The 18,551-nt window shown below is 53.9% G+C and overlaps 41 non-coding genes across 41 annotated transcripts; 33 read left to right on the plus strand and 8 right to left on the minus strand.

Annotated features, from left to right (window-relative positions):
- Positions 1–685: 685 nt before the first annotated feature.
- On the plus strand, positions 686–758 carry Trnam-cau (transfer RNA methionine (anticodon CAU)). The gene has a single exon. It is a non-coding gene; the product is annotated as a tRNA-Met (tRNA).
- Positions 759–1,080: 322 nt separating this feature from the next.
- Positions 1,081–1,152, plus strand: Trnae-uuc (transfer RNA glutamic acid (anticodon UUC)). Its single transcript has one exon. It is a non-coding gene; the product is annotated as a tRNA-Glu (tRNA).
- A 296-nt stretch (positions 1,153–1,448) lies between these two features.
- Trnak-uuu (transfer RNA lysine (anticodon UUU)) lies at positions 1,449–1,521 on the plus strand. Its single transcript has one exon. It is a non-coding gene; the product is annotated as a tRNA-Lys (tRNA).
- Positions 1,522–1,660: 139 nt separating this feature from the next.
- Trnas-aga (transfer RNA serine (anticodon AGA)) lies at positions 1,661–1,742 on the plus strand. Its single transcript has one exon. It is a non-coding gene; the product is annotated as a tRNA-Ser (tRNA).
- A 277-nt stretch (positions 1,743–2,019) lies between these two features.
- Positions 2,020–2,091, minus strand: Trnag-ucc (transfer RNA glycine (anticodon UCC)). The gene has a single exon. It is a non-coding gene; the product is annotated as a tRNA-Gly (tRNA).
- An 815-nt stretch (positions 2,092–2,906) lies between these two features.
- Trnam-cau (transfer RNA methionine (anticodon CAU)) lies at positions 2,907–2,979 on the plus strand. Its single transcript has one exon. It is a non-coding gene; the product is annotated as a tRNA-Met (tRNA).
- A 322-nt stretch (positions 2,980–3,301) lies between these two features.
- Positions 3,302–3,373, plus strand: Trnae-uuc (transfer RNA glutamic acid (anticodon UUC)). The gene has a single exon. It is a non-coding gene; the product is annotated as a tRNA-Glu (tRNA).
- A 296-nt stretch (positions 3,374–3,669) lies between these two features.
- Positions 3,670–3,742, plus strand: Trnak-uuu (transfer RNA lysine (anticodon UUU)). Its single transcript has one exon. It is a non-coding gene; the product is annotated as a tRNA-Lys (tRNA).
- Positions 3,743–3,881: 139 nt separating this feature from the next.
- Positions 3,882–3,963, plus strand: Trnas-aga (transfer RNA serine (anticodon AGA)). Its single transcript has one exon. It is a non-coding gene; the product is annotated as a tRNA-Ser (tRNA).
- Positions 3,964–4,230: 267 nt separating this feature from the next.
- Positions 4,231–4,302, minus strand: Trnag-ucc (transfer RNA glycine (anticodon UCC)). Its single transcript has one exon. It is a non-coding gene; the product is annotated as a tRNA-Gly (tRNA).
- Positions 4,303–5,117: 815 nt separating this feature from the next.
- Positions 5,118–5,190, plus strand: Trnam-cau (transfer RNA methionine (anticodon CAU)). The gene has a single exon. It is a non-coding gene; the product is annotated as a tRNA-Met (tRNA).
- A 322-nt stretch (positions 5,191–5,512) lies between these two features.
- Trnae-uuc (transfer RNA glutamic acid (anticodon UUC)) lies at positions 5,513–5,584 on the plus strand. The gene has a single exon. It is a non-coding gene; the product is annotated as a tRNA-Glu (tRNA).
- Positions 5,585–5,880: 296 nt separating this feature from the next.
- Positions 5,881–5,953, plus strand: Trnak-uuu (transfer RNA lysine (anticodon UUU)). The gene has a single exon. It is a non-coding gene; the product is annotated as a tRNA-Lys (tRNA).
- A 139-nt stretch (positions 5,954–6,092) lies between these two features.
- Positions 6,093–6,174, plus strand: Trnas-aga (transfer RNA serine (anticodon AGA)). Its single transcript has one exon. It is a non-coding gene; the product is annotated as a tRNA-Ser (tRNA).
- A 267-nt stretch (positions 6,175–6,441) lies between these two features.
- Positions 6,442–6,513, minus strand: Trnag-ucc (transfer RNA glycine (anticodon UCC)). The gene has a single exon. It is a non-coding gene; the product is annotated as a tRNA-Gly (tRNA).
- An 815-nt stretch (positions 6,514–7,328) lies between these two features.
- Trnam-cau (transfer RNA methionine (anticodon CAU)) lies at positions 7,329–7,401 on the plus strand. Its single transcript has one exon. It is a non-coding gene; the product is annotated as a tRNA-Met (tRNA).
- A 322-nt stretch (positions 7,402–7,723) lies between these two features.
- On the plus strand, positions 7,724–7,795 carry Trnae-uuc (transfer RNA glutamic acid (anticodon UUC)). Its single transcript has one exon. It is a non-coding gene; the product is annotated as a tRNA-Glu (tRNA).
- A 296-nt stretch (positions 7,796–8,091) lies between these two features.
- On the plus strand, positions 8,092–8,164 carry Trnak-uuu (transfer RNA lysine (anticodon UUU)). Its single transcript has one exon. It is a non-coding gene; the product is annotated as a tRNA-Lys (tRNA).
- A 139-nt stretch (positions 8,165–8,303) lies between these two features.
- On the plus strand, positions 8,304–8,385 carry Trnas-aga (transfer RNA serine (anticodon AGA)). Its single transcript has one exon. It is a non-coding gene; the product is annotated as a tRNA-Ser (tRNA).
- Positions 8,386–8,662: 277 nt separating this feature from the next.
- On the minus strand, positions 8,663–8,734 carry Trnag-ucc (transfer RNA glycine (anticodon UCC)). Its single transcript has one exon. It is a non-coding gene; the product is annotated as a tRNA-Gly (tRNA).
- Positions 8,735–9,549: 815 nt separating this feature from the next.
- Positions 9,550–9,622, plus strand: Trnam-cau (transfer RNA methionine (anticodon CAU)). The gene has a single exon. It is a non-coding gene; the product is annotated as a tRNA-Met (tRNA).
- Positions 9,623–9,944: 322 nt separating this feature from the next.
- Positions 9,945–10,016, plus strand: Trnae-uuc (transfer RNA glutamic acid (anticodon UUC)). Its single transcript has one exon. It is a non-coding gene; the product is annotated as a tRNA-Glu (tRNA).
- A 296-nt stretch (positions 10,017–10,312) lies between these two features.
- On the plus strand, positions 10,313–10,385 carry Trnak-uuu (transfer RNA lysine (anticodon UUU)). The gene has a single exon. It is a non-coding gene; the product is annotated as a tRNA-Lys (tRNA).
- A 139-nt stretch (positions 10,386–10,524) lies between these two features.
- Trnas-aga (transfer RNA serine (anticodon AGA)) lies at positions 10,525–10,606 on the plus strand. The gene has a single exon. It is a non-coding gene; the product is annotated as a tRNA-Ser (tRNA).
- Positions 10,607–10,881: 275 nt separating this feature from the next.
- On the minus strand, positions 10,882–10,953 carry Trnag-ucc (transfer RNA glycine (anticodon UCC)). The gene has a single exon. It is a non-coding gene; the product is annotated as a tRNA-Gly (tRNA).
- Positions 10,954–11,768: 815 nt separating this feature from the next.
- Positions 11,769–11,841, plus strand: Trnam-cau (transfer RNA methionine (anticodon CAU)). The gene has a single exon. It is a non-coding gene; the product is annotated as a tRNA-Met (tRNA).
- Positions 11,842–12,163: 322 nt separating this feature from the next.
- Trnae-uuc (transfer RNA glutamic acid (anticodon UUC)) lies at positions 12,164–12,235 on the plus strand. Its single transcript has one exon. It is a non-coding gene; the product is annotated as a tRNA-Glu (tRNA).
- A 296-nt stretch (positions 12,236–12,531) lies between these two features.
- Trnak-uuu (transfer RNA lysine (anticodon UUU)) lies at positions 12,532–12,604 on the plus strand. The gene has a single exon. It is a non-coding gene; the product is annotated as a tRNA-Lys (tRNA).
- Positions 12,605–12,743: 139 nt separating this feature from the next.
- Trnas-aga (transfer RNA serine (anticodon AGA)) lies at positions 12,744–12,825 on the plus strand. Its single transcript has one exon. It is a non-coding gene; the product is annotated as a tRNA-Ser (tRNA).
- Positions 12,826–13,102: 277 nt separating this feature from the next.
- Trnag-ucc (transfer RNA glycine (anticodon UCC)) lies at positions 13,103–13,174 on the minus strand. Its single transcript has one exon. It is a non-coding gene; the product is annotated as a tRNA-Gly (tRNA).
- An 815-nt stretch (positions 13,175–13,989) lies between these two features.
- On the plus strand, positions 13,990–14,062 carry Trnam-cau (transfer RNA methionine (anticodon CAU)). The gene has a single exon. It is a non-coding gene; the product is annotated as a tRNA-Met (tRNA).
- A 322-nt stretch (positions 14,063–14,384) lies between these two features.
- On the plus strand, positions 14,385–14,456 carry Trnae-uuc (transfer RNA glutamic acid (anticodon UUC)). Its single transcript has one exon. It is a non-coding gene; the product is annotated as a tRNA-Glu (tRNA).
- Positions 14,457–14,752: 296 nt separating this feature from the next.
- Positions 14,753–14,825, plus strand: Trnak-uuu (transfer RNA lysine (anticodon UUU)). Its single transcript has one exon. It is a non-coding gene; the product is annotated as a tRNA-Lys (tRNA).
- A 139-nt stretch (positions 14,826–14,964) lies between these two features.
- On the plus strand, positions 14,965–15,046 carry Trnas-aga (transfer RNA serine (anticodon AGA)). Its single transcript has one exon. It is a non-coding gene; the product is annotated as a tRNA-Ser (tRNA).
- Positions 15,047–15,323: 277 nt separating this feature from the next.
- Positions 15,324–15,395, minus strand: Trnag-ucc (transfer RNA glycine (anticodon UCC)). Its single transcript has one exon. It is a non-coding gene; the product is annotated as a tRNA-Gly (tRNA).
- An 815-nt stretch (positions 15,396–16,210) lies between these two features.
- On the plus strand, positions 16,211–16,283 carry Trnam-cau (transfer RNA methionine (anticodon CAU)). The gene has a single exon. It is a non-coding gene; the product is annotated as a tRNA-Met (tRNA).
- A 322-nt stretch (positions 16,284–16,605) lies between these two features.
- On the plus strand, positions 16,606–16,677 carry Trnae-uuc (transfer RNA glutamic acid (anticodon UUC)). Its single transcript has one exon. It is a non-coding gene; the product is annotated as a tRNA-Glu (tRNA).
- A 296-nt stretch (positions 16,678–16,973) lies between these two features.
- Positions 16,974–17,046, plus strand: Trnak-uuu (transfer RNA lysine (anticodon UUU)). Its single transcript has one exon. It is a non-coding gene; the product is annotated as a tRNA-Lys (tRNA).
- Positions 17,047–17,185: 139 nt separating this feature from the next.
- Trnas-aga (transfer RNA serine (anticodon AGA)) lies at positions 17,186–17,267 on the plus strand. Its single transcript has one exon. It is a non-coding gene; the product is annotated as a tRNA-Ser (tRNA).
- Positions 17,268–17,544: 277 nt separating this feature from the next.
- Trnag-ucc (transfer RNA glycine (anticodon UCC)) lies at positions 17,545–17,616 on the minus strand. The gene has a single exon. It is a non-coding gene; the product is annotated as a tRNA-Gly (tRNA).
- An 815-nt stretch (positions 17,617–18,431) lies between these two features.
- On the plus strand, positions 18,432–18,504 carry Trnam-cau (transfer RNA methionine (anticodon CAU)). The gene has a single exon. It is a non-coding gene; the product is annotated as a tRNA-Met (tRNA).
- The last annotated feature ends 47 nt before the right edge of the window (positions 18,505–18,551 follow it).

The raw sequence follows: 18,551 nt of genomic DNA on the forward strand, positions 1-18,551 counted from the left end.
CTTTGGGCAAGGCTCGTCGCCGCGGCCGCAACGTTACTCACGCAATAGTGACGAGCGGTCGCTTTGAGGCAGTGTAGTGGGGGACTCCGCGTGTGTAGCACTTTTTTCGGTTGTATCCGACGTCGCTGGGTGGCAATCCCACTTTCCCTGCAGACAGCTGCTCGGGAATATGCTCGGGAAGCACGGACGTCATCGGACGTCCGCCCCCAACAAATGCAACTAACAAAATGAGAACAACAACTAAAAAAGTGGTAGGTTGTTCGACTACCACGCGGGCGGCCCGGCTTCGATTCCCGGCCGATGCATCGTTTTGCTGTTCTCGCAATAGTGCTGCCGCGCCGATTGCTCGCTTGAGGTGCGCCAGCCTCAGGAATGTATAGCAGGATTCGCTGTGAGAAGAACCAAACATGCAGCACGCAAGAGACCCTACTTGGACGGCCGCGTGCTGTTACTGAACTCCAGCGTCGGCCTGGCCCTACAGGCCGCTGTGTTCAGGTGCCGCAAGGGCGATGTACTGTAACCTCAGGCAGTGCTGCTTTCCGTCGTTAAAAAAGCTGCGGCAGCAGTTTACTCTAGCAAGTCGGGAAAGCACGCGTAGCGACACAACAGATTCCTGAGAAAGCGCAAACTGTCTATCTCTAATATGTGAGACTTACCAAGATTCCTGGGATGATGGTTGCAACGAGCCTCGGTAGCGCAGTAGGTAGCGCGTAAGTCTCATAATCCTAAGGTCGTGAGTTCGATCCTCACCCGGGGCATTTAATTTGCTGTACATCACGGCTGAATTAACGGCGTTGCTATTGCTAGCGAACGAACTTAATTGTCGTTTGTTATCCACAAGGAGTCCACGCCTCAGCGTCACAATGTTTACTTCCAATTATGGCAAGGTACAACTTTGATCATTCTCCTCCCCTGTTATGAGTGAAATATGATGCAAACAGCAATGAATAGACAGTTTCGAGCTGTGCGCCATGCCAGTCTGCACGCGCAAAAATGCTCGCAAACAGAGAACAACACTGAGTCCGGATTGAGCACGAAATGCGAGAAGAGAGGGAGTAAATCTCACGTTTCTCGAGCAAATCCGGTGTGGTCTAGTGGCTAGGATACCTGGCTTTCACCCAGGAGGCCCGGGTTCGATTCCCGGTACCGGAAGGGAAGTTTTTGCGCACACGACCCTCCATCTTTTGGCCTTCCAACCTTCGTTTGTCGCCCACCTTCCGGAGCTCCAGCCGAACGTAATCGGGGGAAGCAGGCACAGGATGCAATTACTGTCAGCACCGGGATAAAGGGAGAAGAGGCACTGGTCCGCTGTTGGGGTGCTACCAGCGTCAGTGGGAAGTCGGTGAAGTCGCCAGTTGCGCCAGAAGCCAGCAATTACCGTAGTACGCCTACACACGCGTTCCAGTTATTCACATTGCTTGCAGTCGCTCCATGCACAACAAGCGTGAGCCCGGATAGCTCAGTCGGTAGAGCATTAGGCTTTTAACCTAAGGGTCCAGGGTTCGAATCCCTGTTCGGGCGAAGATTTTAACGCTTCCGTAATGGCTCGTCTCGTAGCGCTGGTAGCCCTGCCGTAATCAGTGCACCGAGTTCGTTTCCTGTCAACATTCTGCGCAGACCGGTTGCATTTTTCACGATTCGAGGGAAGCTTTAGCTACGAGCAGTCGTGGCCGAGTGGTTAAGGCGTCTGACTAGAAATCAGATTCCCTCTGGGAGCGTATGTTCGAGTCCTACCGACTGCGTCGGTTTTTTTTATTTTTTGTTTCAGAAGAGAGAGCAGAAAATTTCGCAGTTTGCCTGTCGTTTTGGTACCTCGCTACACCTCACCTCTCACAGTCGTTTATAGCGCCTGTCCTTTTGATAAGGGCGAATTCCAAGCGTCAGCTTTCGCGTCAGCCGAGCAAAGTCGGGACAAGTCGGGACATACTACAGGATGGCCTGCGTGGAGCGACGACGGAAAGAAAACGTTAATTCAACAGCACGTGGCTCACATACTCATACGCATAGATTTGCGCCCGTTGCGGTGGCCGGGAATCGAACGCGGCTCAACTGCTCGGAAGGCAACTATGCTCACCATTACACTACCACCGCACAGCCGCTGCTCGCAACGCCGCGCTGTGTCGGCTTCCCGCCCGCCGGCAGTGGCCCACGGTGATAGTAGCTGTAGGCGCTTTACGAGGTAGGAGGGTGCATTCGGGCAGCGCCTCCACGCACGCTGCGTCTTTGGGCAAGGCTCGTCGCCGCGGCCGCAACGTTACTCACGCAATAGTGACGAGCGGTCGCTTTGAGGCAGTGTAGTGGGGGACTCCGCGTGTGTAGCACTTTTTTCGGTTGTATCCGACGTCGCTGGGTGGCAATCCCACTTTCCCTGCAGACAGCTGCTCGGGAATATGCTCGGGAAGCACGGACGTCATCGGACGTCCGCCCCCAACAAATGCAACTAACAAAATGAGAACAACAACTAAAAAAGTGGTAGGTTGTTCGACTACCACGCGGGCGGCCCGGCTTCGATTCCCGGCCGATGCATCGTTTTGCTGTTCTCGCAATAGTGCTGCCGCGCCGATTGCTCGCTTGAGGTGCGCCAGCCTCAGGAATGTATAGCAGGATTCGCTGTGAGAAGAACCAAACATGCAGCACGCAAGAGACCCTACTTGGACGGCCGCGTGCTGTTACTGAACTCCAGCGTCGGCCTGGCCCTACAGGCCGCTGTGTTCAGGTGCCGCAAGGGCGATGTACTGTAACCTCAGGCAGTGCTGCTTTCCGTCGTTAAAAAAGCTGCGGCAGCAGTTTACTCTAGCAAGTCGGGAAAGCACGCGTAGCGACACAACAGATTCCTGAGAAAGCGCAAACTGTCTATCTCTAATATGTGAGACTTACCAAGATTCCTGGGATGATGGTTGCAACGAGCCTCGGTAGCGCAGTAGGTAGCGCGTAAGTCTCATAATCCTAAGGTCGTGAGTTCGATCCTCACCCGGGGCATTTAATTTGCTGTACATCACGGCTGAATTAACGGCGTTGCTATTGCTAGCGAACGAACTTAATTGTCGTTTGTTATCCACAAGGAGTCCACGCCTCAGCGTCACAATGTTTACTTCCAATTATGGCAAGGTACAACTTTGATCATTCTCCTCCCCTGTTATGAGTGAAATATGATGCAAACAGCAATGAATAGACAGTTTCGAGCTGTGCGCCATGCCAGTCTGCACGCGCAAAAATGCTCGCAAACAGAGAACAACACTGAGTCCGGATTGAGCACGAAATGCGAGAAGAGAGGGAGTAAATCTCACGTTTCTCGAGCAAATCCGGTGTGGTCTAGTGGCTAGGATACCTGGCTTTCACCCAGGAGGCCCGGGTTCGATTCCCGGTACCGGAAGGGAAGTTTTTGCGCACACGACCCTCCATCTTTTGGCCTTCCAACCTTCGTTTGTCGCCCACCTTCCGGAGCTTCAGCCGAACGTAATCGGGGGAAGCAGGCACAGGATGCAATTACTGTCAGCACCGGGATAAAGGGAGAAGAGGCACTGGTCCGCTGTTGGGGTGCTACCAGCGTCAGTGGGAAGTCGGTGAAGTCGCCAGTTGCGCCAGAAGCCAGCAATTACCGTAGTACGCCTACACACGCGTTCCAGTTATTCACATTGCTTGCAGTCGCTCCATGCACAACAAGCGTGAGCCCGGATAGCTCAGTCGGTAGAGCATTAGGCTTTTAACCTAAGGGTCCAGGGTTCGAATCCCTGTTCGGGCGAAGATTTTAACGCTTCCGTAATGGCTCGTCTCGTAGCGCTGGTAGCCCTGCCGTAATCAGTGCACCGAGTTCGTTTCCTGTCAACATTCTGCGCAGACCGGTTGCATTTTTCACGATTCGAGGGAAGCTTTAGCTACGAGCAGTCGTGGCCGAGTGGTTAAGGCGTCTGACTAGAAATCAGATTCCCTCTGGGAGCGTATGTTCGAGTCCTACCGACTGCGTCGGTTTTTTTTATTTTTTGTTTCAGAAGAGAGAGCAGAAAATTTCGCAGTTTGCCTGTCGTTTTGGTACCTCGCTACACCTCACCTCTCACAGTCGTTTATAGCGCCTGTCCTTTTGATAAGGGCGAATTCCAAGCGTCAGCTTTCGCGTCAGCCGAGCAAAGTCGGGACATACTACAGGATGGCCTGCGTGGAGCGACGACGGAAAGAAAACGTTAATTCAACAGCACGTGGCTCACATACTCATACGCATAGATTTGCGCCCGTTGCGGTGGCCGGGAATCGAACGCGGCTCAACTGCTCGGAAGGCAACTATGCTCACCATTACACTACCACCGCACAGCCGCTGCTCGCAACGCCGCGCTGTGTCGGCTTCCCGCCCGCCGGCAGTGGCCCACGGTGATAGTAGCTGTAGGCGCTTTACGAGGTAGGAGGGTGCATTCGGGCAGCGCCTCCACGCACGCTGCGTCTTTGGGCAAGGCTCGTCGCCGCGGCCGCAACGTTACTCACGCAATAGTGACGAGCGGTCGCTTTGAGGCAGTGTAGTGGGGGACTCCGCGTGTGTAGCACTTTTTTCGGTTGTATCCGACGTCGCTGGGTGGCAATCCCACTTTCCCTGCAGACAGCTGCTCGGGAATATGCTCGGGAAGCACGGACGTCATCGGACGTCCGCCCCCAACAAATGCAACTAACAAAATGAGAACAACAACTAAAAAAGTGGTAGGTTGTTCGACTACCACGCGGGCGGCCCGGCTTCGATTCCCGGCCGATGCATCGTTTTGCTGTTCTCGCAATAGTGCTGCCGCGCCGATTGCTCGCTTGAGGTGCGCCAGCCTCAGGAATGTATAGCAGGATTCGCTGTGAGAAGAACCAAACATGCAGCACGCAAGAGACCCTACTTGGACGGCCGCGTGCTGTTACTGAACTCCAGCGTCGGCCTGGCCCTACAGGCCGCTGTGTTCAGGTGCCGCAAGGGCGATGTACTGTAACCTCAGGCAGTGCTGCTTTCCGTCGTTAAAAAAGCTGCGGCAGCAGTTTACTCTAGCAAGTCGGGAAAGCACGCGTAGCGACACAACAGATTCCTGAGAAAGCGCAAACTGTCTATCTCTAATATGTGAGACTTACCAAGATTCCTGGGATGATGGTTGCAACGAGCCTCGGTAGCGCAGTAGGTAGCGCGTAAGTCTCATAATCCTAAGGTCGTGAGTTCGATCCTCACCCGGGGCATTTAATTTGCTGTACATCACGGCTGAATTAACGGCGTTGCTATTGCTAGCGAACGAACTTAATTGTCGTTTGTTATCCACAAGGAGTCCACGCCTCAGCGTCACAATGTTTACTTCCAATTATGGCAAGGTACAACTTTGATCATTCTCCTCCCCTGTTATGAGTGAAATATGATGCAAACAGCAATGAATAGACAGTTTCGAGCTGTGCGCCATGCCAGTCTGCACGCGCAAAAATGCTCGCAAACAGAGAACAACACTGAGTCCGGATTGAGCACGAAATGCGAGAAGAGAGGGAGTAAATCTCACGTTTCTCGAGCAAATCCGGTGTGGTCTAGTGGCTAGGATACCTGGCTTTCACCCAGGAGGCCCGGGTTCGATTCCCGGTACCGGAAGGGAAGTTTTTGCGCACACGACCCTCCATCTTTTGGCCTTCCAACCTTCGTTTGTCGCCCACCTTCCGGAGCTTCAGCCGAACGTAATCGGGGGAAGCAGGCACAGGATGCAATTACTGTCAGCACCGGGATAAAGGGAGAAGAGGCACTGGTCCGCTGTTGGGGTGCTACCAGCGTCAGTGGGAAGTCGGTGAAGTCGCCAGTTGCGCCAGAAGCCAGCAATTACCGTAGTACGCCTACACACGCGTTCCAGTTATTCACATTGCTTGCAGTCGCTCCATGCACAACAAGCGTGAGCCCGGATAGCTCAGTCGGTAGAGCATTAGGCTTTTAACCTAAGGGTCCAGGGTTCGAATCCCTGTTCGGGCGAAGATTTTAACGCTTCCGTAATGGCTCGTCTCGTAGCGCTGGTAGCCCTGCCGTAATCAGTGCACCGAGTTCGTTTCCTGTCAACATTCTGCGCAGACCGGTTGCATTTTTCACGATTCGAGGGAAGCTTTAGCTACGAGCAGTCGTGGCCGAGTGGTTAAGGCGTCTGACTAGAAATCAGATTCCCTCTGGGAGCGTATGTTCGAGTCCTACCGACTGCGTCGGTTTTTTTTATTTTTTGTTTCAGAAGAGAGAGCAGAAAATTTCGCAGTTTGCCTGTCGTTTTGGTACCTCGCTACACCTCACCTCTCACAGTCGTTTATAGCGCCTGTCCTTTTGATAAGGGCGAATTCCAAGCGTCAGCTTTCGCGTCAGCCGAGCAAAGTCGGGACATACTACAGGATGGCCTGCGTGGAGCGACGACGGAAAGAAAACGTTAATTCAACAGCACGTGGCTCACATACTCATACGCATAGATTTGCGCCCGTTGCGGTGGCCGGGAATCGAACGCGGCTCAACTGCTCGGAAGGCAACTATGCTCACCATTACACTACCACCGCACAGCCGCTGCTCGCAACGCCGCGCTGTGTCGGCTTCCCGCCCGCCGGCAGTGGCCCACGGTGATAGTAGCTGTAGGCGCTTTACGAGGTAGGAGGGTGCATTCGGGCAGCGCCTCCACGCACGCTGCGTCTTTGGGCAAGGCTCGTCGCCGCGGCCGCAACGTTACTCACGCAATAGTGACGAGCGGTCGCTTTGAGGCAGTGTAGTGGGGGACTCCGCGTGTGTAGCACTTTTTTCGGTTGTATCCGACGTCGCTGGGTGGCAATCCCACTTTCCCTGCAGACAGCTGCTCGGGAATATGCTCGGGAAGCACGGACGTCATCGGACGTCCGCCCCCAACAAATGCAACTAACAAAATGAGAACAACAACTAAAAAAGTGGTAGGTTGTTCGACTACCACGCGGGCGGCCCGGCTTCGATTCCCGGCCGATGCATCGTTTTGCTGTTCTCGCAATAGTGCTGCCGCGCCGATTGCTCGCTTGAGGTGCGCCAGCCTCAGGAATGTATAGCAGGATTCGCTGTGAGAAGAACCAAACATGCAGCACGCAAGAGACCCTACTTGGACGGCCGCGTGCTGTTACTGAACTCCAGCGTCGGCCTGGCCCTACAGGCCGCTGTGTTCAGGTGCCGCAAGGGCGATGTACTGTAACCTCAGGCAGTGCTGCTTTCCGTCGTTAAAAAAGCTGCGGCAGCAGTTTACTCTAGCAAGTCGGGAAAGCACGCGTAGCGACACAACAGATTCCTGAGAAAGCGCAAACTGTCTATCTCTAATATGTGAGACTTACCAAGATTCCTGGGATGATGGTTGCAACGAGCCTCGGTAGCGCAGTAGGTAGCGCGTAAGTCTCATAATCCTAAGGTCGTGAGTTCGATCCTCACCCGGGGCATTTAATTTGCTGTACATCACGGCTGAATTAACGGCGTTGCTATTGCTAGCGAACGAACTTAATTGTCGTTTGTTATCCACAAGGAGTCCACGCCTCAGCGTCACAATGTTTACTTCCAATTATGGCAAGGTACAACTTTGATCATTCTCCTCCCCTGTTATGAGTGAAATATGATGCAAACAGCAATGAATAGACAGTTTCGAGCTGTGCGCCATGCCACTCTGCACGCGCAAAAATGCTCGCAAACAGAGAACAACACTGAGTCCGGATTGAGCACGAAATGCGAGAAGAGAGGGAGTAAATCTCACGTTTCTCGAGCAAATCCGGTGTGGTCTAGTGGCTAGGATACCTGGCTTTCACCCAGGAGGCCCGGGTTCGATTCCCGGTAGCGGAAGGGAAGTTTTTGCGCACACGACCCTCCATCTTTTGGCCTTCCAACCTTCGTTTGTCGCCCACCTTCCGGAGCTTCAGCCGAACGTAATCGGGGGAAGCAGGCACAGGATGCAATTACTGTCAGCACCGGGATAAAGGGAGAAGAGGCACTGGTCCGCTGTTGGGGTGCTACCAGCGTCAGTGGGAAGTCGGTGAAGTCGCCAGTTGCGCCAGAAGCCAGCAATTACCGTAGTACGCCTACACACGCGTTCCAGTTATTCACATTGCTTGCAGTCGCTCCATGCACAACAAGCGTGAGCCCGGATAGCTCAGTCGGTAGAGCATTAGGCTTTTAACCTAAGAGTCCAGGGTTCGAATCCCTGTTCGGGCGAAGATTTTAACGCTTCCGTAATGGCTCGTCTCGTAGCGCTGGTAGCCCTGCCGTAATCAGTGCACCGAGTTCGTTTCCTGTCAACATTCTGCGCAGACCGGTTGCATTTTTCACGATTCGAGGGAAGCTTTAGCTACGAGCAGTCGTGGCCGAGTGGTTAAGGCGTCTGACTAGAAATCAGATTCCCTCTGGGAGCGTAGGTTCGAGTCCTACCGACTGCGTCGGTTTTTTTTATTTTTTGTTTCAGAAGAGAGAGCAGAAAATTTCGCAGTTTGCCTGTCGTTTTGGTACCTCGCTACACCTCACCTCTCACAGTCGTTTATAGCGCCTGTCCTTTTGATAAGGGCGAATTCCAAGCGTCAGCTTTCGCGTCAGCCGAGCAAAGTCGGGACAAGTCGGGACATACTACAGGATGGCCTGCGTGGAGCGACGACGGAAAGAAAACGTTAATTCAACAGCACGTGGCTCACATACTCATACGCATAGATTTGCGCCCGTTGCGGTGGCCGGGAATCGAACGCGGCTCAACTGCTCGGAAGGCAACTATGCTCACCATTACACTACCACCGCACAGCCGCTGCTCGCAACGCCGCGCTGTGTCGGCTTCCCGCCCGCCGGCAGTGGCCCACGGTGATAGTAGCTGTAGGCGCTTTACGAGGTAGGAGGGTGCATTCGGGCAGCGCCTCCACGCACGCTGCGTCTTTGGGCAAGGCTCGTCGCCGCGGCCGCAACGTTACTCACGCAATAGTGACGAGCGGTCGCTTTGAGGCAGTGTAGTGGGGGACTCCGCGTGTGTAGCACTTTTTTCGGTTGTATCCGACGTCGCTGGGTGGCAATCCCACTTTCCCTGCAGACAGCTGCTCGGGAATATGCTCTGGAAGCACGGACGTCATCGGACGTCCGCCCCCAACAAATGCAACTAACAAAATGAGAACAACAACTAAAAAAGTGGTAGGTTGTTCGACTACCACGCGGGCGGCCCGGCTTCGATTCCCGGCCGATGCATCGTTTTGCTGTTCTCGCAATAGTGCTGCCGCGCCGATTGCTCGCTTGAGGTGCGCCAGCCTCAGGAATGTATAGCAGGATTCGCTGTGAGAAGAACCAAACATGCAGCACGCAAGAGACCCTACTTGGACGGCCGCGTGCTGGTACTGAACTCCAGCGTCGGCCTGGCCCTACAGGCCGCTGTGTTCAGGTGCCGCAAGGGCGATGTACTGTAACCTCAGGCAGTGCTGCTTTCCGTCGTTAAAAAAGCTGCGGCAGCAGTTTACTCTAGCAAGTCGGGAAAGCACGCGTAGCGACACAACAGATTCCTGAGAAAGCGCAAACTGTCTATCTCTAATATGTGAGACTTACCAAGATTCCTGGGATGATGGTTGCAACGAGCGTCGGTAGCGCAGTAGGTAGCGCGTAAGTCTCATAATCCTAAGGTCGTGAGTTCGATCCTCACCCGGGGCATTTAATTTGCTGTACATCACGGCTGAATTAACGGCGTTGCTATTGCTAGCGAACGAACTTAATTGTCGTTTGTTATCCACAAGGAGTCCACGCCTCAGCGTCACAATGTTTACTTCCAATTATGGCAAGGTACAACTTTGATCATTCTCCTCCCCTGTTATGAGTGAAATATGATGCAAACAGCAATGAATAGACAGTTTCGAGCTGTGCGCCATGCCAGTCTGCACGTGCAAAAATGCTCGCATACAGAGAACAACACTGAGTCCGGATTGAGCACGAAATGCGAGAAGAGAGGGAGTAAATCTCACGTTTCTCGAGCAAATCCGGTGTGGTCTAGTGGCTAGGATACCTGGCTTTCACCCAGGAGGCCCGGGTTCGATTCCCGGTACCGGAAGGGAAGTTTTTGCGCACACGACCCTCCATCTTTTGGCCTTCCAACCTTCGTTTGTCGCCCACCTTCCGGAGCTTCAGCCGAACGTAATCGGGGGAAGCAGGCACAGGATGCAATTACTGTCAGCACCGGGATAAAGGGAGAAGAGGCACTGGTCCGCTGTTGGGGTGCTACCAGCGTCAGTGGGAAGTCGGTGAAGTCGCCAGTTGCGCCAGAAGCCAGCAATTACCGTAGTACGCCTACACACGCGTTCCAGTTATTCACATTGCTTGCAGTCGCTCCATGCACAACAAGCGTGAGCCCGGATAGCTCAGTCGGTAGAGCATTAGGCTTTTAACCTAAGGGTCCAGGGTTCGAATCCCTGTTCGGGCGAAGATTTTAACGCTTCCGTAATGGCTCGTCTCGTAGCGCTGGTAGCCCTGCCGTAATCAGTGCACCGAGTTCGTTTCCTGTCAACATTCTGCGCAGACCGGTTGCATTTTTCACGATTCGAGGGAAGCTTTAGCTACGAGCAGTCGTGGCCGAGTGGTTAAGGCGTCTGACTAGAAATCAGATTCCCTGTGGGAGAGTAGGTTCGAGTCCTACCGACTGCGTCGGTTTTTTATTTTTTGTTTCAGAAGAGAGAGCAGAAAATTTCGCAGTTTGCCTGTCGTTTTGGTACCTCGCTACACCTCACCTCTCACAGTCGTTTATAGCGCCTGTCCTTTTGATAAGGGCGAATTCCAAGCGTCAGCTTTCGCGTCAGCCGAGCAAAGTCGGGACAAGTCGGGACATACTACAGGATGGCCTGCGTGGAGCGACGACGGAAAGAAAACGTTAATTCAACAGCACGTGGCTCACATACTCATACGCATAGATTTGCGCCCGTTGCGGTGGCCGGGAATCGAACGCGGCTCAACTGCTCGGAAGGCAACTATGCTCACCATTACACTACCACCGCACAGCCGCTGCTCGCAACGCCGCGCTGTGTCGGCTTCCCGCCCGCCGGCAGTGGCCCACGGTGATAGTAGCTGTAGGCGCTTTACGAGGTAGGAGGGTGCATTCGGGCAGCGCCTCCACGCACGCTGCGTCTTTGGGCAAGGCTCGTCGCCGCGGCCGCAACGTTACTCACGCAATAGTGACGAGCGGTCGCTTTGAGGCAGTGTAGTGGGGGACTCCGCGTGTGTAGCACTTTTTTCGGTTGTATCCGACGTCGCTGAGTGGCAATCCCACTTTCCCTGCAGACAGCTGCTCGGGAATATGCTCGGGAAGCACGGACGTCATCGGACGTCCGCCCCCAACAAATGCAACTAACAAAATGAGAACAACAACTAAAAAAGTGGTAGGTTGTTCGACTACCACGCGGGCGGCCCGGCTTCGATTCCCGGCCGATGCATCGTTTTGCTGTTCTCGCAATAGTGCTGCCGCGCCGATTGCTCGCTTGAGGTGCGCCAGCCTCAGGAATGTATAGCAGGATTCGCTGTGAGAAGAACCAAACATGCAGCACGCAAGAGACCCTACTTGGACGGCCGCGTGCTGTTACTGAACTCCAGCGTCGGCCTGGCCCTACAGGCCGCTGTGTTCAGGTGCCGCAAGGGCGATGTACTGTAACCTCAGGCAGTGCTGCTTTCCGTCGTTAAAAAAGCTGCGGCAGCAGTTTACTCTAGCAAGTCGGGAAAGCACGCGTAGCGACACAACAGATTCCTGAGAAAGCGCAAACTGTCTATCTCTAATATGTGAGACTTACCAAGATTCCTGGGATGATGGTTGCAACGAGCCTCGGTAGCGCAGTAGGTAGCGCGTAAGTCTCATAATCCTAAGGTCGTGAGTTCGATCCTCACCCGGGGCATTTAATTTGCTGTACATCACGGCTGAATTAACGGCGTTGCTATTGCTAGCGAACGAACTTAATTGTCGTTTGTTATCCACAAGGAGTCCACGCCTCAGCGTCACAATGTTTACTTCCAATTATGGCAAGGTACAACTTTGATCATTCTCCTCCCCTGTTATGAGTGAAATATGATGCAAACAGCAATGAATAGACAGTTTCGAGCTGTGCGCCATGCCAGTCTGCACGCGCAAAAATGCTCGCAAACAGAGAACAACACTGAGTCCGGATTGAGCACGAAATGCGAGAAGAGAGGGAGTAAATCTCACGTTTCTCGAGCAAATCCGGTGTGGTCTAGTGGCTAGGATACCTGGCTTTCACCCAGGAGGCCCGGGTTCGATTCCCGGTACCGGAAGGGAAGTTTTTGCGCACACGACCCTCCATCTTTTGGCCTTCCAACCTTCGTTTGTCGCCCACCTTCCGGAGCTTCAGCCGAACGTAATCGGGGGAAGCAGGCACAGGATGCAATTACTGTCAGCACCGGGATAAAGGGAGAAGAGGCACTGGTCCGCTGTTGGGGTGCTACCAGCGTCAGTGGGAAGTCGGTGAAGTCGCCAGTTGCGCCAGAAGCCAGCAATTACCGTAGTACGCCTACACACGCGTTCCAGTTATTCACATTGCTTGCAGTCGCTCCATGCACAACAAGCGTGAGCCCGGATAGCTCAGTCGGTAGAGCATTAGGCTTTTAACCTAAGGGTCCAGGGTTCGAATCCCTGTTCGGGCGAAGATTTTAACGCTTCCGTAATGGCTCGTCTCGTAGCGCTGGTAGCCCTGCCGTAATCAGTGCACCGAGTTCGTTTCCTGTCAACATTCTGCGCAGACCGGTTGCATTTTTCACGATTCGAGGGAAGCTTTAGCTACGAGCAGTCGTGGCCGAGTGGTTAAGGCGTCTGACTAGAAATCAGATTCCCTCTGGGAGCGTAGGTTCGAGTCCTACCGACTGCGTCGTTTTTTTTTATTTTTTGTTTCAGAAGAGAGAGCAGAAAATTTCGCAGTTTGCCTGTCGTTTTGGTACCTCGCTACACCTCACCTCTCACAGTCGTTTATAGCGCCTGTCCTTTTGATAAGGGCGAATTCCAAGCGTCAGCTTTCGCGTCAGCCGAGCAAAGTCGGGACAAGTCGGGACATACTACAGGATGGCCTGCGTGGAGCGACGACGGAAAGAAAACGTTAATTCAACAGCACGTGGCTCACATACTCATACGCATAGATTTGCGCCCGTTGCGGTGGCCGGGAATCGAACGCGGCTCAACTGCTCGGAAGGCAACTATGCTCACCATTACACTACCACCGCACAGCCGCTGCTCGCAACGCCGCGCTGTGTCGGCTTCCCGCCCGCCGGCAGTGGCCCACGGTGATAGTAGCTGTAGGCGCTTTACGAGGTAGGAGGGTGCATTCGGGCAGCGCCTCCACGCACGCTGCGTCTTTGGGCAAGGCTCGTCGCCGCGGCCGCAACGTTACTCACGCAATAGTGACGAGCGGTCGCTTTGAGGCAGTGTAGTGGGGGACTCCGCGTGTGTAGCACTTTTTTCGGTTGTATCCGACGTCGCTGGGTGGCAATCCCACTTTCCCTGCAGACAGCTGCTCGGGAATATGCTCGGGAAGCACGGACGTCATCGGACGTCCGCCCCCAACAAATGCAACTAACAAAATGAGAACAACAACTAAAAAAGTGGTAGGTTGTTCGACTACCACGCGGGCGGCCCGGCTTCGATTCCCGGCCGATGCATCGTTTTGCTGTTCTCGCAATAGTGCTGCCGCGCCGATTGCTCGCTTGAGGTGCGCCAGCCTCAGGAATGTATAGCAGGATTCGCTGTGAGAAGAACCAAACATGCAGCACGCAAGAGACCCTACTTGGACGGCCGCGTGCTGTTACTGAACTCCAGCGTCGGCCTGGCCCTACAGGCCGCTGTGTTCAGGTGCCGCAAGGGCGATGTACTGTAACCTCAGGCAGTGCTGCTTTCCGTCGTTAAAAAAGCTGCGGCAGCAGTTTACTCTAGCAAGTCGGGAAAGCACGCGTAGCGACACAACAGATTCCTGAGAAAGCGCAAACTGTCTATCTCTAATATGTGAGACTTACCAAGATTCCTGGGATGATGGTTGCAACGAGCCTCGGTAGCGCAGTAGGTAGCGCGTAAGTCTCATAATCCTAAGGTCGTGAGTTCGATCCTCACCCGGGGCATTTAATTTGCTGTACATCACGGCTGAATTAACGGCGTTGCTATTGCTAGCGAACGAACTTAATTGTCGTTTGTTATCCACAAGGAGTCCACGCCTCAGCGTCACAATGTTTACTTCCAATTATGGCAAGGTACAACTTTGATCATTCTCCTCCCCTGTTATGAGTGAAATATGATGCAAACAGCAATGAATAGACAGTTTCGAGCTGTGCGCCATGCCAGTCTGCACGCGCAAAAATGCTCGCAAACAGAGAACAACACTGAGTCCGGATTGAGCACGAAATGCGAGAAGAGAGGGAGTAAATCTCACGTTTCTCGAGCAAATCCGGTGTGGTCTAGTGGCTAGGATACCTGGCTTTCACCCAGGAGGCCCGGGTTCGATTCCCGGTACCGGAAGGGAAGTTTTTGCGCACACGACCCTCCATCTTTTGGCCTTCCAACCTTCGTTTGTCGCCCACCTTCCGGAGCTTCAGCCGAACGTAATCGGGGGAAGCAGGCACAGGATGCAATTACTGTCAGCACCGGGATAAAGGGAGAAGAGGCACTGGTCCGCTGTTGGGGTGCTACCAGCGTCAGTGGGAAGTCGGTGAAGTCGCCAGTTGCGCCAGAAGCCAGCAATTACCGTAGTACGCCTACACACGCGTTCCAGTTATTCACATTGCTTGCAGTCGCTCCATGCACAACAAGCGTGAGCCCGGATAGCTCAGTCGGTAGAGCATTAGGCTTTTAACCTAAGGGTCCAGGGTTCGAATCCCTGTTCGGGCGAAGATTTTAACGCTTCCGTAATGGCTCGTCTCGTAGCGCTGGTAGCCCTGCCGTAATCAGTGCACCGAGTTCGTTTCCTGTCAACATTCTGCGCAGACCGGTTGCATTTTCCACTATTCGAGGGAAGCTTTAGCTACGAGCAGTCGTGGCCGAGTGGTTAAGGCGTCTGACTAGAAATCAGATTCCCTCTGGGAGCGTAGGTTCGAGTCCTACCGACTGCGTCGGTTTTTTTTATTTTTTGTTTCAGAAGAGAGAGCAGAAAATTTCGCAGTTTGCCTGTCGTTTTGGTACCTCGCTACACCTCACCTCTCACAGTCGTTTATAGCGCCTGTCCTTTTGATAAGGGCGAATTCCAAGCGTCAGCTTTCGCGTCAGCCGAGCAAAGTCGGGACAAGTCGGGACATACTACAGGATGGCCTGCGTGGAGCGACGACGGAAAGAAAACGTTAATTCAACAGCACGTGGCTCACATACTCATACGCATAGATTTGCGCCCGTTGCGGTGGCCGGGAATCGAACGCGGCTCAACTGCTCGGAAGGCAACTATGCTCACCATTACACTACCACCGCACAGCCGCTGCTCGCAACGCCGCGCTGTGTCGGCTTCCCGCCCGCCGGCAGTGGCCCACGGTGATAGTAGCTGTAGGCGCTTTACGAGGTAGGAGGGTGCATTCGGGCAGCGCCTCCACGCACGCTGCGTCTTTGGGCAAGGCTCGTCGCCGCGGCCGCAACGTTACTCACGCAATAGTGACGAGCGGTCGCTTTGAGGCAGTGTAGTGGGGGACTCCGCGTGTGTAGCACTTTTTTCGGTTGTATCCGACGTCGCTGGGTGGCAATCCCACTTTCCCTGCAGACAGCTGCTCGGGAATATGCTCGGGAAGCACGGACGTCATCGGACGTCCGCCCCCAACAAATGCAACTAACAAAATGAGAACAACAACTAAAAAAGTGGTAGGTTGTTCGACTACCACGCGGGCGGCCTGGCTTCGATTCCCGGCCGATGCATCGTTTTGCTGTTCTCGCAATAGTGCTGCCGCGCCGATTGCTCGCTTGAGGTGCGCCAGCCTCAGGAATGTATAGCAGGATTCGCTGTGAGAAGAACCAAACATGCAGCACGCAAGAGACCCTACTTGGACGGCCGCGTGCTGTTACTGAACTCCAGCGTCGGCCTGGCCCTACAGGCCGCTGTGTTCAGGTGCCGCAAGGGCGATGTACTGTAACCTCAGGCAGTGCTGCTTTCCGTCGTTAAAAAAGCTGCGGCAGCAGTTTACTCTAGCAAGTCGGGAAAGCACGCGTAGCGACACAACAGATTCCTGAGAAAGCGCAAACTGTCTATCTCTAATATGTGAGACTTACCAAGATTCCTGGGATGATGGTTGCAACGAGCCTCGGTAGCGCAGTAGGTAGCGCGTAAGTCTCATAATCCTAAGGTCGTGAGTTCGATCCTCACCCGGGGCATTTAATTTGCTGTACATCACGGCTGAATTAACGGCGTTGCTATTGCTAGCGAACGAACTTAATTGTCGTTTGTTATCCACAAGGAGTCCACGCCTCAGCGTCACAATGTTTACTTCCAATTATGGCAAGGTACAACTTTGATCATTCTCCTCCCCTGTTATGAGTGAAATATGATGCAAACAGCAATGAATAGACAGTTTCGAGCTGTGCGCCATGCCAGTCTGCACGCGCAAAAATGCTCGCAAACAGAGAACAACACTGAGTCCGGATTGAGCACGAAATGCGAGAAGAGAGGGAGTAAATCTCACGTTTCTCGAGCAAATCCGGTGTGGTCTAGTGGCTAGGATACCTGGCTTTCACCCAGGAGGCCCGGGTTCGATTCCCGGTACCGGAAGGGAAGTTTTTGCGCACACGACCCTCCATCTTTTGGCCTTCCAACCTTCGTTTGTCGCCCACCTTCCGGAGCTTCAGCCGAACGTAATCGGGGGAAGCAGGCACAGGATGCAATTACTGTCAGCACCGGGATAAAGGGAGAAGAGGCACTGGTCCGCTGTTGGGGTGCTACCAGCGTCAGTGGGAAGTCGGTGAAGTCGCCAGTTGCGCCAGAAGCCAGCAATTACCGTAGTACGCCTACACACGCGTTCCAGTTATTCACATTGCTTGCAGTCGCTCCATGCACAACAAGCGTGAGCCCGGATAGCTCAGTCGGTAGAGCATTAGGCTTTTAACCTAAGGGTCCAGGGTTCGAATCCCTGTTCGGGCGAAGATTTTAACGCTTCCGTAATGGCTCGTCTCGTAGCGCTGGTAGCCCTGCCGTAATCAGTGCACCGAGTTCGTTTCCTGTCAACATTCTGCGCAGACCGGTTGCATTTTCCACGATTCGAGGGAAGCTTTAGCTACGAGCAGTCGTGGCCGAGTGGTTAAGGCGTCTGACTAGAAATCAGATTCCCTCTGGGAGCGTAGGTTCGAGTCCTACCGACTGCGTCGGTTTTTTTTATTTTTTGTTTCAGAAGAGAGAGCAGAAAATTTCGCAGTTTGCCTGTCGTTTTGGTACCTCGCTACACCTCACCTCTCACAGTCGTTTATAGCGCCTGTCCTTTTGATAAGGGCGAATTCCAAGCGTCAGCTTTCGCGTCAGCCGAGCAAAGTCGGGACAAGTCGGGACATACTACAGGATGGCCTGCGTGGAGCGACGACGGAAAGAAAACGTTAATTCAACAGCACGTGGCTCACATACTCATACGCATAGATTTGCGCCCGTTGCGGTGGCCGGGAATCGAACGCGGCTCAACTGCTCGGAAGGCAACTATGCTCACCATTACACTACCACCGCACAGCCGCTGCTCGCAACGCCGCGCTGTGTCGGCTTCCCGCCCGCCGGCAGTGGCCCACGGTGATAGTAGCTGTAGGCGCTTTACGAGGTAGGAGGGTGCATTCGGGCAGCGCCTCCACGCACGCTGCGTCTTTGGGCAAGGCTCGTCGCCGCGGCCGCAACGTTACTCACGCAATAGTGACGAGCGGTCGCTTTGAGGCAGTGTAGTGGGGGACTCCGCGTGTGTAGCACTTTTTTCGGTTGTATCCGACGTCGCTGGGTGGCAATCCCACTTTCCCTGCAGACAGCTGCTCGGGAATATGCTCGGGAAGCACGGACGTCATCGGACGTCCGCCCCCAACAAATGCAACTAACAAAATGAGAACAACAACTAAAAAAGTGGTAGGTTGTTCGACTACCACGCGGGCGGCCCGGCTTCGATTCCCGGCCGATGCATCGTTTTGCTGTTCTCGCAATAGTGCTGCCGCGCCGATTGCTCGCTTGAGGTGCGCCAGCCTCAGGAATGTATAGCAGGATTCGCTGTGAGAAGAACCAAACATGCAGCACGCAAGAGACCCTACTTGGACGGCCGCGTGCTGTTACTGAACTCCAGCGTCGGCCTGGCCCTACAGGCCGCTGTGTTCAGGTGCCGCAAGGGCGATGTACTGTAACCTCAGGCAGTGCTGCTTTCCGTCGTTAAAAAAGCTGCGGCAGCAGTTTACTCTAGCAAGTCGGGAAAGCACGCGTAGCGACACAACAGATTCCTGAGAAAGCGCAAACTGTCTATCTCTAATATGTGAGACTTACCAAGATTCCTGGGATGATGGTTGCAACGAGCCTCGGTAGCGCAGTAGGTAGCGCGTAAGTCTCATAATCCTAAGGTCGTGAGTTCGATCCTCACCCGGGGCATTTAATTTGCTGTACATCACGGCTGAATTAACGGCGTTGCTATTGCT

This window comes from Schistocerca cancellata, unplaced genomic scaffold, assembly GCF_023864275.1.
Source record: "Schistocerca cancellata isolate TAMUIC-IGC-003103 unplaced genomic scaffold, iqSchCanc2.1 HiC_scaffold_596, whole genome shotgun sequence".
Lineage (NCBI taxonomy): Eukaryota > Metazoa > Arthropoda > Insecta > Orthoptera > Acrididae > Schistocerca > Schistocerca cancellata.